Source organism: Moschus berezovskii, chromosome 14, assembly GCF_049115385.1.
Source record: "Moschus berezovskii isolate FMDL1 chromosome 14, NW_MosBer_1.0, whole genome shotgun sequence".
In the NCBI taxonomy this organism is placed as follows: domain Eukaryota; kingdom Metazoa; phylum Chordata; class Mammalia; order Artiodactyla; family Moschidae; genus Moschus; species Moschus berezovskii.
The window spans coordinates 82,928,811-82,942,333 of NC_142473.1; the positions used below are offsets into that span (position 1 = coordinate 82,928,811).

At 39.4% G+C, this 13,523-nt stretch overlaps 1 pseudogene; it reads left to right on the top strand.

Annotated features, from left to right (window-relative positions):
- On the top strand, positions 1-951 carry LOC129553693 (olfactory receptor 5AL1-like; annotated as a pseudogene).
- The last annotated feature ends 12,572 nt before the right edge of the window (positions 952-13,523 follow it).

The window sequence follows — 13,523 nt, forward strand, 5'->3', positions numbered from 1 at the left end:
ATGGCCAAACACAATAATTCAGAAGCAACTGAGTTCATCTGCCTGTGACTCACAGACAGTCTTGAGCGTCAAGCCCTTCTTTTGGGGATCTTTTTAATGATCTACTTAATTAGCTTCATGGGTGATCTTGGATTAATCATGTTAATTCGTGTCAGTCCTCAGCTTCACACAGCTATGTATTATTTCCTTAGCCACCTAGCTTTTGGTGATTTTTGCTATACCTCCTCAGTCACTCCTAACACTCTGGTGAACTTCCTCCAAGAAACTAAGAGAATATCCTTACCTGCTTGAACCATTCAGTTGGTCCGCTTTATCAGGTGTGTGGCTTGTGAATTTTATATGCTCTCAGTCATGGCTTCTGACAGGTATGTGGTCATTTGTAATCCTTCACTCTACACCATTGTCATGAACAAAAGGGTCCGTATTCAGATGGTGCTTAGCACATATCTGTATAGCTTTTCTGTGGGATTCCTACAAGCACTTTTTACATTCCACTTATCTTTCTGTCATTCAAACATAATAAATCACTTCTACTGCGATGATGTCCCCTTGGTTGCCCTGGCCTGTCATGAAACCCATCACAAAGATATCAAAAAGCTGTTATTGTTCACACTTGCGGAGTTCAATACCTTTTTCTCTCTTTTTATCATCCTTGTCTCCTATGTATTCATTCTACTTGCCATTCTAAGGATTAAACCAGCTGAAGGCAGAAAAAAGGCATTTTCTACTTGCGCCTCCCACTTGACTTCCATCACTATATTTTATGGTCCGATCATCTTCATGTATATGCAACCAGAAACAAGCCATTCCTTGGATACTGATAAAATATCTTCTGTATTCTATATAGTGGTAATTCCCATGCGAAATCCTCTCATATACAACCTGAGGAACAAGGAAGTAAAAATTGCTTTGAAGGGAACTATGGAAAAAGCGTATTCTACTATAATATAAGTGATACATCAACTGAAAGCCTTCACATTTAGGAGGTCAAAAGAAAATAAAAGCAAATAAACAAAAAAGCAAATAGTTTTTCTACATGATCATGCCTTTAGTAACATGCTTTCTAACACTGCAATATTTAAAAAGTGAAAGTGATAGGGTTATCTCAGTCCTGTCCGACTCTTTGAGACCCCATGGACTGTAGCCCGCCAGGCTCCTCTGACCAGGGAATCCTCCAGGCAAGAAGGCTGGAGTGAGTTCCATTCCCTTCCCCTGTGGATCTTCCTGACACAGAGATGGAGCCAGTCTCCCACACTGCTGGCAGATTCTTTACCATCTGAGCCACCAAGGTAAAGTTAATATTAATACAGAAGATACATTTGTTTTTTAATTTTATTTTTATTATTTTGTAAATTATAACTTCTGATAATGCTGAATATGCATTGGAAAGACTGATGCTGAAGCTGAAGCTTCAATATTTTGGCCAACTGATGTGAAGAACTGATGGAAAAGACCCTGATGCTTGTGAAGATTGAAGGCAGTAAGACAAAAGAACGACAGAGGATGAGATGGTTGGATGACATCCTCAGCTCAATGCATGTGAGTCTGAGCAAACTCCAGAAGATATGAAGGACAGGGAAGCATGGAGTGCTATAGTCTATGGGGTTGCAAACAGTTGGACAGCATTAGTGACTGAACTACAACAGCAATATTGAAAGATATGAGGCTGAAATAAGTTCAGTTGCAAATAGTGGGTTAAATTTTCTTTTGTAGATCACTTAAGATCTCTTTTTTTCATAGTGGAATTTTGACTTGAATGCTTCAATTCATAAATTTTACATGATAAAAAATCATATCGTAGAAGACATACAGATGGCTAAAGAAGACATACAGATGGCTAACAAACACATGAAAAGATGCTCAACATCACTCATAACCAGAGAAATGCAAATCAAAACCACAATGAGGAACCGTTTCATGCCAGTCAGAATGGCTGCTACCCAAAAATCTATAAGCATTAAAGGCTGGAGAGGGTGTGGAGAAAAGGGAACCCTCTTACACTGTTGGTGGGAACGGAAACTATCACAGCCACTATGGAGAACAGTGTGGAGATTCCTTAAAAACCTGGAAATAGAACTGCCATATGACCCAGCATTCACACTGCTGGGCATACACACCGAGGAAACCAGAAGTGAAAGAGACACATGTACTCCAATGTTCATCGCAGCACCGTTTATAATAGCCAGAACATGGAAACAACCTAGATGTCCATCTGCAGACGAATGGATAAGAAAGCTGTGGTTCAGTTCAGTTCAGTTCAGTCGCTCAGTCGTGTCCGACTCTCCGCGACCCCATGAATCACAGCACGCCAGGCCTCCCTGTCCATCACCAACTCCCGGAGTACACTCAAACTCATGTCCACAGAATCGGTGACGCCATCCAGCCATCTCATTCTCCGTCGTCCCCTTCTCCTCCCGCCCCCAACCTTTCCCAGCATCAGAGTCTTTTCCAGTGAGTCAACTCGTCGCATGAGGTGGCCAAAGTAGTGCAGTTTCAGCTTTAGCATCAGTCCCTCCAATGAACATCCAGGATTGATCTCCTTTAGAATGGACTGGTTGGATCTCCTTGCAGTATAAGGGACTCTCAAGAGTCTTCTCCAACACCACAGTTCAAAAGCATCGATTCTTCGGCGATCAGCCTTCTTCACAGTCCAAGTCTCACATCCATACATGACAACAGGAAAAACCATTGCCTTGACTAGACGGACCTTGGTTGGCAAAGAAAGCTGTGGTACATGTATACAATGGAGTATTACTCAGCAATTAAAAAGAATACATTTGAATCAGTTCTAATGAGGTGGATGAAACTGGAGCCTGTTATACAGAGTGAAGTAAGCCAGAAAGAAAAATACCAATACATGATACTAACACATATATATGGAATTTAGAAAGATGGGAATGATAACCCAGTATGCGAGACAGCAAAAGAGACACAGATGTATAGAATAGTCTTTTGGACTCTGTGGGAGAGGGCGAGGGTGGGATGATTTGGGAGAATGGCATTGAAACATGTATATTATCATGTGTGAAATGAATCTCCAGTCCAGGTTCAATGCATGATACAGGGTGCCCGGGGCTGGTGCACTGGGATGACCCCGAGGGATGGGATGGGGAGGGAGGGGGGAGGGGGGTTCAAGATGAGGAACATATGTACACCTGGGGCAGATTCATGTCAGTGTATGGCAAAACCAATACAATGATGTAAAGTAACTAGCCTCCAATTAAAATAAAGAAATTTTACAAAAAGACTGAAACAGTAACTTGAATTTTAACAAGGGAAGCATGTCCTTCTGCAAAGAGTAATGTTTATAGATCCAATAATATAATTAATTTGCTGATTTTTAGTGAAGTTATTTTGTCTTTGAAGAATGTCCTTGCTTTGAGTAACATACAGCTATGACTATATGAAAACAATTACACTGAATATATAAACTGCCTTGAAGAATATAGTTATTTTAACAAAACTAATGAGGAGAATGTATCTTTCCATTTATTTTTTCTTTAATTTTATTCATAAATGTCATTGATTCCTGAGGAAAGACTTTGGCTAGATTTATTCCTAGATATTCTATTATTTTATTCAGTTGTTAATGACAGTGTTTTCTTAATTCTTTTGATGATTCATTATCACTATATAGAAATATAACAGATTTTTATTTATTAAATTTGTGTCCAACAACTGTATTCATTGGTGAGTTCTATCAGTTTTTTGGTGACCTCTTGGAATGTATACAGAATATCGTATCATCTGCCACTGTTCCTTTTAAAAAGAAGATATTTCATTGAAGGTTTTGCATGTATTTCCATCGTGGATATTAATCTGTAATTATCTCTTTTGGTCCTGTCTTTATCTGGTTTTGGTATCAAGGCAATACCTGCCTTGTAAAATGGGGTTGCAGGGAAATGCAAATTAAAACCACAATGAGATATTGCCTCACACCTGTCAGAATGACTATTACCAAGAACGTAGCAAATAAGGAATGCTGTCAATAGAACAGAGAGAAGGAAGCTCCTGTGCAGTGTTGACAGGAATGTAAATTGATAGAGCAACTGCTGAAAAGGGCAGGAGACTCCCCAAAAATTAACAATGAGCATCGTGTGACCAGAACCCCACTGCTGGGTTTCTTTCTAAAGGAAATAAAGCAGTTATTTGAAAAGATACTTGTGCCTTTATGTTCACTACAGAATCACTTACAATAACCGATTTATGAAAGTATCATAAATATCCATCAAGAAAATGGAATTTTACTCAGCCATAAAAAAAAAAAAAATGAAATCCTGTCATTTGTGATAACGTGGCTAAACCTAGGCGGTATTATGCTAAGTGAAACGTCAGATACAAAAAGACAAACACCATGCAGTTCAGCCGGCATGTGAAATCTAAAAACCAACATAATGAAACAGAGAATAAGCAGTTCCTTGAGGAAAGTGGAGTGGGGCGAGGTGCGAACGAGCTGAGAGGCCTTAGGAAGCGCAAACTTGCAGTCACCAAATAAACGAGTCCCTGTGCGAAATGCAGCGAGCGTGGGGACACAAGCGATCACATTGCAATGCACGTGCGTGGTGACAGACGGTACCCAGACAGGCCATGGAGACTGGCAAGAGCAACGGATAGGCGTCTTCAGCCACTCTGCTGTGCGGATGGAACCCACACAGTGCTGAAGTCAGTTATCTCGTTATTATCGTCAGTCGCCCAGTTGTGTCCGACTCTCTGCGACCCCCTTGATTGCAACACCCCAGGCCTCCCCGTCCCTCCCCATCTCCCGGAGTTGGCCCAAGTTCAGGTCCATTGCACCGGTGATGCCATCCAGCCGTCTCATCCTCTGATGCCCTCTTCCCCTTCTTCCCTCAATCTTTACCCAAATCAGTGACTTTTCCGATGAGTCAGCTATCTGCATCAGCTCAGTTCAGTCCAGTGACTCAGTCGTGTCCGGCTCTTTGCGACCCCATGGACTGCAGCACGCCAGGCCTCCCTGTCCATCTCCAACTCCCGGAGTTCACTCAAACTCATGTCCATCCAGTCGGTGATGTCACACAACCATCTCACCCTCCTTCGTCCCCTTCTCCCGCCTTCAATCTTTCCCAGCATCAGGGTCTTTTCCAATGAGTCAGTTCTTTGCATCAGGTGGCCATTTTATTGGAGCTTTAGCTTCAGTATCAGTCCCTTCAACGAATATTCAGGACTGATTTCCTTTAGGATGGACTGGTTTGATCTGCTTGTAGCCCAATGGACTCTCAACAGTCGTCTCCAACACCACAGTTTCAAAGCATCAATCCTTCAGCGCTCAGTTTTTTCTATGGTTCAACTCTCACATCAGATGACCAAAACACTGAAGCTTCAGCTTCAGCATCACTCCTTTCAATAAGTATTCTATAATTCAACTTAAAAAGAAAGAAAAAGTAGGCACTGGGGTAAAAGCAAATGAAGGTTATCTCTGAGACTGGAGATTATAGGTGATGGTTAATTTTACTTTAGGTTTTTCTGTGTTTCTATTTGTGGGCAATGAAAAGTATTGTTTGTATAATCAGAAAGAAGACAATAAATGTTATAAAAAGTAGTATATAAAAATAAGGAGGTATCATGTCCTTGACAATCAAAGAGTTCAAAGAAAAAAATGTGTTAAAATGGTTAATATTTAAGGAATATGGGTGAAGGTTGTACCAGAATTCTTTGTAATATATTAGCACCTTTTCTTGAAACTATGAATTTATGTAAAAAAAAAGTTAAATAAGTCATCTAGCATTTGTTATTTAATTTTAATTTAATGTTTTAATTGAACAATATTTTTAACACATTTCTTATTTTGATGTTCTGATTCATAATCCTTTGTAACTTTAAAAGGCTATAACTTCTTGCCAGTAATACCTAAAAGTAATATATCTTTCCTTAAGAAAATAAATAAAACAATTCATCCATCTTCCCTAAAGTTTATTTTAACATAATTACCTTTGGCTTTATAAGGGCGTATTACTAAGATTGCAGTTTTCATTTGTCACAATCTGTCATAAAGCAATATACCATGTTTTTTTTTGCAATTTTGTATAATATTTTAAATGGCTGTATATTTGTTAATAACTTTATGATCAGCCTTAAAATTACAGCCAAAGTAATGCATATATCAAGATCTCTTGAGTCTCAAGTATTCAGCTCTTTTAAGTTAGGAGGATAAATACGGATCTTTTAGACTCAATTTCATTACTTCATGTTGGGAGGTCAAGTATTTTGCAGGCTTGACAGAGGAAAACCAACCTCTGTATCCACTGTATCATTTTTACTGTGCCTGAAGTGCCTCCTGGCCCAAGCAGAGAAGTCTTAAATCATAGCCACCGCCTATCAGATTCCGGGTCACTTCCACAGATTCTACTGTGCCTGCATCACTAGGTACTATGTGCTATGTACTCCTAAGACAGGTATTCTCAATTATGTTTCAAGATATTATAGACTCATAGTGATGATCTATAAAAGGAAATTCAAAGCTGAAATAAATTTTAAAAATGGTTTATGATGCTGTCTCTTGCTTGAAGGCACAATTCCCATTGATGTAAATAATGTAAAGTAATTAGCCTCCAATTAAAATAAATAAATTAAAAAAAAGAACTGATACGTTTACATTCTTTATTTATTGAGGTAACACTGGTTTACAATATTATATAAGTTTCAAGTGTACAACACTGTATTTCACCATATGCATACACACAGCACAAGGAAAGGGAGATTACATATATATGCCTGCGTGTGTGCTCAGCTGTTTTAATCCTGTCTCTTTCTGACCCTGTGGACTATCGCCCACCAGGATCCTCTGTCCTTGGGATTCTCCAGGCAAGAATACTGGAGTGGGTTGCCATTTCCGCCTCCAGGGGATCTTCCCAACCCAGGGATCAAATCCATGACTCCTGCATCTCCTGCATTGCAGGTATATTCTTTACCATTGGAATAGGCACCCCTCTCCAGTATTCTTACCTGGAAAATTCCATGGACAGAGGAGCCTTGTGGATTACATTCCATGGGGTTGCAAAGAACCAGACACAACAGAGCAAGCATATACAAAATCACAAAAAACAGGGTGGGGTCAGTCTTCATATAAACCTCAAACATGCTCTTCAAGATTCACCCCAAGCCCCTGAAAAATTTCCCCAATTTGTAGTATATTTGAGAAAGGCAGATGCCTTTTCACCTGAAATTTTTTCAGTGACCTTCCCTGTTGCCTCATGACATTAATCCAGTACCTCAGGATATGTTAGATTGCAGGGACTTCACCTTAGCCCACTTGGAGGAAGTCCAAGACAAATTTATCAGCAACCACTACTTGCTTCCATTGTGTGTGGCCACAAATCTCTCTATATGCAACTTTCCACGTGGCAAGCTAAACAGCGAGTCCATTGGCAACAGCCCAGGAACAAAAAATACAATAATTAATACATAGTAAGTTTTTTTTTTTTTCAAAGGAATTCAGACTGTTTCATTTAAAACAAGCTCCTGTCTAAGGTTCCCTGGATACCAGCGTCTCCTTGAGGATGGGTGGGCCCTCTCTAACCCTGCGGACAGGGTGGCTTCAGGAGGCTGGTCAGGCTCAGGGCTGGTTGTTGGTTGTGGGCTCTGAGTACTGCCATTCCTCAGTATGGGGGGTCATCCCTTCCTCCCATGGCAGACCACTAGTGGACCAGCATGTGCTGGGCATGGCCTGGGAGTTTCCAGCTGACAAGCTGACAGACTCTGTGCTGGGACATGGTCAGGCTGTTGTCCAGGCTCACCTCGCAGACTCCTGGTACAGGCTCCTGAGGGACTCGTGGTCGGGACGCTGTCTCCACTGGCCGTGCCTGCTCACCAGAGAGGCCTGGGGCAGCCCCGTGGGCAGATCCTCTTCGGTGCCTTTGTCCAAACCTCAGTCAGCTCCCAACTCATAGAATTTTTCTTCTCACTCTTCCTTGACTCTTTCCCTTTGTTTTATTACACAAATAATCTCACCCTATGTCACAGAAAGAGTCTTTCTTATTTGGGACAGAAAAGGATGTATTCAAATGCGTGATTGTAAAATTCATCTCTGATATCACAGGATGGGGAGCCTGATGAAAAAAACAGGTGTGGAGAACAGTGTCTAACTCTGTCTTTTGCTGTTTGACCAGTTACAGCTTTCCAGCTTCACCACTTTGTGTCCTTTTAGTCCATAACTGGAGTAAGGAACCGACTGCTCCTTCCTTTGCAGAAGATTCAAACCCTCCTGCACATGGGCATCCTCACTCTGTCCCATTCACTCATTACAATAAAAGACCTCAAGCCCCGTAACCATTACTGGCTCCTCCTAGCCATATTTTCAGGTCAGATTGGGAATTCACGCTCCTCTCCCTAGAAAGCCCCGTTATGTGAGCAAAACTCTTATTATCTTTCCTTCTTAGACATGTGGTATCATCTGGCTGGACATTGAAGGCAAGTTGTGAATGGAGTGGTCCATATATTTCTGTGAAATGTCAATTGACCTATGATTTGTATGTTTTGCCTTCTAGATACTGAAGAGAAAGAAATGAATATTATCTTAATCTTTGCAGCTGAACTGAAATGTCAAACATAATATTGATTTGCACATTAATCTCAGAAGGAAGGAATAAAAGTTACTTATTGGGAAAGTCATTTTTATACAATGGTTTCCAAAACCTGCTACTAAATACAGGGCCCATAGATGTAACATTTATTTTAATTAAATTTATAATTTTAATATAAAGCCAGTGCGACAGACTTCAAAACAAATAATCAAAGCAGACACAGCAACTAATCAGATTGTTTTCCCAAAAGAGATCATTAAAATTTTCCTTTACTCTAGATTCTTTAATTAAACATAGTTGAAAAAGTGATCTACCATTTCAAGGGAAACAGTTTTCCCCCAGTTACTAAGCATTAAAATAATTATGTTCTTTTATGTATAATTATATTGTCTTTCAATGTTTGTTAAAAAGAATGTAGTTCAAAAAGAAATCTCCCTGAGGGACTACATACACAAAATGCAAAGTTGTCTCATAAATACCCAGGTAATTTAAAATATTACTGGCCTCACAAAGATCCCTTTCAGGTACACTGAACTATTTAGGGGTTTGTTGTTGAATTGAATGATGACATATTGAATATTGAAAGGCATCAGGTAGTAGAAAAATGTGCTCAATCTGTTTTTTGGGGGAAAGAATTTGGACTTACAAAACTATAACTTTTATTCACTTAATCACTTAAGGATAATTATTGACCGTCTTCTGTATACTAGGTACAGTTAGAGGTAATGATTAAATTGAATATAAGATAGAAATATTATTGCTTGCCAAAAGGAGTTGAAGCTTAGCATGTGTTATAGACATATTGATAGCTGTCTTCATTATAGTGTGGTAAGTGTTATGAAGGAATTAGTGGCTGCAAAAATGTATATATGAGGAGGATTTAAACTGCCTTGAAATCCTCTAAGAGGAAGTGATTCCATAAAGTAGAGAAAATTAAATAGAAGGATAATCAGGCAAATAAGAAGAATGGTGGCAGAGGAAAAGTGTCCTAGGAAGAGAATAAAGGGGTGTATAAAATTTTGTCTCATATTTAAATATATACAATTTGGAATACCTGTGACATAGAAATTAGATAAAAAATGTTTCAGGAGGCACCTGATCTGAGATGCGGAAATGAAGTTTTCAAGGTCTATGTTAGCTGTGAGAAAGAACTTGAAAGTTATCCAAATGGCAATGGGAAGACACTGAAGGATTTCATCAGGACAAAATAAGAATAAAGTTTCTGTAAAATTTCATATAAGCTGAAAATCGAGAAACAGAACAATAAGACTGACTAAAGGCAAGACTAAAAGTTAGGTTTCATTTGCCAAAAACAAAGCATCATTGTGCTTGGACTAATAAAGCAATAAATGTGACCAGATTTGAAAACCGTGTAAGGGGTAAATTGCTAGTGTTGTCATTGTTTAGCCACTCAGTCGTGTCTGACTCGTTGGAGTAGCCCACCTGTAGCCCACCAGGCTCCTCTGTCCATGGGATTTCCCAGGAAGAATACTAGAATGGGTTGCTATTTCCTCCTCCAGGGGATCTTCCCAACCCAGGCATTGAACCCGCATCTACTGGGTCTCCTGCTTTGACAGGCAGATTCTTTATCAGTAGTAAGGGGGCAAATTGAACATTGGCATGAGGATCAGGAAAGCATAGTAAAAGAAACTGCTCTCTGATTTGGAGAGCAAATGGATAATGACACTGTTCATTGCAACTGTTTGTGACCCCATGGACTAGAGCCTGCCAGGCTCCTCTGTCCATGGAGTTCTCCAGGCAAGAATAGTGTAGTGAGTTGCTATTTCCTCCTCCAGGGGATCTTCCCTACCCAGGGATCGAACCCACTTCTCTTATGGTTCTTGCATTGGCGGGCAGATTCTTTACCACTAATGCCATCTGGGAACCTGTTCATTGCGCTAGAAAATACATATTCCAAGTCTTGCATTTTGGGTCCCATGTGTAGAAATATCAAGTTCTTTTCTGAGGGCAATACTTTTGATGAAAGTATTTTTACTTTTGATAAATGGTAATTTCTGAGAGATATTTAGATGTATAAAGCTGGAGCAGAAAAAAGCTGGAAAATTAATTTATTAATATATTTGCTCACAATCTGCATATAGATGGCTACTGAGCACATAGGATTGGATAACTGATCAAGAAGGTGCCAAAATGAGAGGAAGGGGCTTTGGAGAGAACATGCCATCTAAAGCATAGTAATAGGAACAGACTCCAAGGTTGAGAATCAAAATGAACAAATAAGCTCAAAACACTGCTTTGCTTTAGAACCCAAACTTGTATTCAATAGAGCTGAATACAGAGCTGCCAAAAAATACAGGTTTTATTGGATATGAAAATAAAGAAGTTGATAATAAACATGCTCAGGGAATTATTTTGCTTTAATGAGAGAGGTGAATTATACCTTGTTAATTTATAAATGGAGCTTCCAGGGTGGCACTCGAGGTAAAACAGTCTGCCTGTCAATGCAGGAGACATAAGAGATGCAAGCCACATATCTGAGTTGTGAAGAGCCCTTGGAGTATGAAATGGTAACCCACTCCAATATCTTGCCTGGAAATTCACATGGACAGAGGAGCCTTGTGGGCTACAATTCATTGGATCACAAAGAGGCACTCTAATGGCAGGAAGTGCTTTTTTTTTTTTAAAGATCAGTGTAATTTATTTCAATAGTCAAAAAGTTGGATAAGTGAAGGAATTAGCTTATATTATATGCCCACATTGTGCTAGGTGCTGTTCTATGGTATTTATCAATTACCCACTTTGCTTTATTTTTTTTTAATTTATTTTAATTGGAGGCTAATTACTTTACATTATTGTATTGGTTTTGCCGTACATTGACATGAATCTTCCCCAGGTGTACATGTGTTCCCCATCCTGAACCCCCCTCCCACCTCCCTCCCCATCCCATCCCTCTGGGTCATCCCAGTGCACCAGCCCCAAGCACCCTGTCTCATGCATCGAACCTGGACTGGCGATTCGTTTCACACATGTTACCATACATGTTTCAATGCCATTCTCCCAAATCACCCCACCCTTGCCCTCTCCCACATTCCAACAGACTGTTCTATACATCTGTGTCTCTTTTGCTGTCTCGTATACGGGGTTATTGTTACCATCTTTCTAAATTCCATATATATGTGTTAGCATATTGTATTGGCGTTTTTCTGCTTCTTGATGAGGGTGAAAGAGGAGAGTGAAGAAGCTGGCTTAAAACTCAACATTCAAAAAACTAAGATCATGGCATCTGGTCCCAGCTGTTCATGGCAAATAAAAGAGGAAACAGTGGAAACTGACAAATTTTACTTTCTTGGGCTCCAAAATCACTGCAGATGGTGACTGCAGCCTTGAAATTAAAAGATGCTTGCTTCTTGGAAGAAAAGCTATGACAGATCTAGGCAGCATATTAAAAAGCTGAGACATCACTTTGTTGATAAAGGTCCGTATAGTCAAAGCTATCATTTTTTCCAGCAGTAGTATATAAATGTGAGAGTCGGTCCATAAAGAAGGCTTAGTGCCGAAGAAATTATGCTTCAAATTGTTGTGCTGGAGAAGACGCTTGAGAGTCCCTTAGACTGCAAGGAGATCAAACCAGTCAGTCCTAAAGGAAATCAACCCTGAATATTCACTGGAAGGACTGATGCTGAAGTTGAAGTTTCAGTACTTGGGCCACCTGACGGGAAGAGCAGCCTCACTGATAAAGACCCTGACGCTGGGAAAGACTGAAGGCAGGAGGAGAAGAGGATGACATCGGATGCGATGGCTGGATGGCATCAATGACTCAAAGGACATGAATCTGAGCAAACTCGGGGAGACAGGGAAGGACAGGGATGCCCGGCATGCTGCAGTCCATGGGGTCACAAAGATTCAGACACAACTTAGCGACGGAAAATACTTATAAATATATTTGAGAAATTGCGGACAGATACCTGTTCCAATAAGTTTGGTTGAAAATCGGTGTTGGGAACAGATAGAGAAAGGAATAACCAAGATAAGTTTTCAAGGGGATGTCAATCCAGATTTAACGTGGGAGGAGCTCTTCTGTGTATTTTGTCATGTTTTTTACTGTCTTAAAAAATCTATAAGGTGTATGTGAAGTAACCTGAGACAATACAGTGATAAAGGAAAATCATATTAACTTATCCTCTGCCCTGTTAAGAAAGGATGGGAACAACTTCAATTGAACAAGTTTTTGAGCACTGAGAATCCACCTTGGGTCTGTATAAATCTTCTGTGAAATGAGGTTCTTCTAAATGCTCTCCAAATGCTATTCACTTGGGACCATTTGATACTTCAAGATAGAGCTTAAAAACATATATCTTAATTATTTAAAAACATTTTACAATCTGGAAAATTGTTGACTTGTGTGTATTTTCCCAAAAGATAGCCAGAAAATTTCACAAAGCCGTTTTCCTAAATATCAATATTACGTATGTATTGAAAAAATTGAATATGAAGATAAACAAAATGAAGAAAATTTTAATATTATACCGAACTGGTTCCCTAAGGATACATACTGTTAGTATTTTGATTTTTGACTTACACTTTCCATGCTTGATTTAGCTAATTTTTAATATTCTTATAAAATGATAAAATGAGTTCTGTGAAGGAAATTTGCAACTTAAGAAATTATGTTAATGTATTTGCTATTAAAGCAACTTTATATCCTGAATGCTTTTTTTTTTTCTTTAAAGACAAGTACAGCACAGGTTTTGCTATTGTATTGATTATAAAATTTTAATTGAAATTCTCCCCTTCTTCTTTTACAGCTTCTTAGTAGAATTTCCGCCTGGACCAGATTTTTTTACAGTAAATTCACAAGTAAATCTACACATAATTCAGAGTCCTTATCAAGACTCTACTTTAACTGAATTTAGTAGAACATCCTGGAGAGCCAGGGATACCTTCTCACACTTAATCATTCCTTACGGAGTCAAGATTATTCAGAGTGTGTGCTCTGGTGGAATTTACTGTAGAATTGCTTATTTC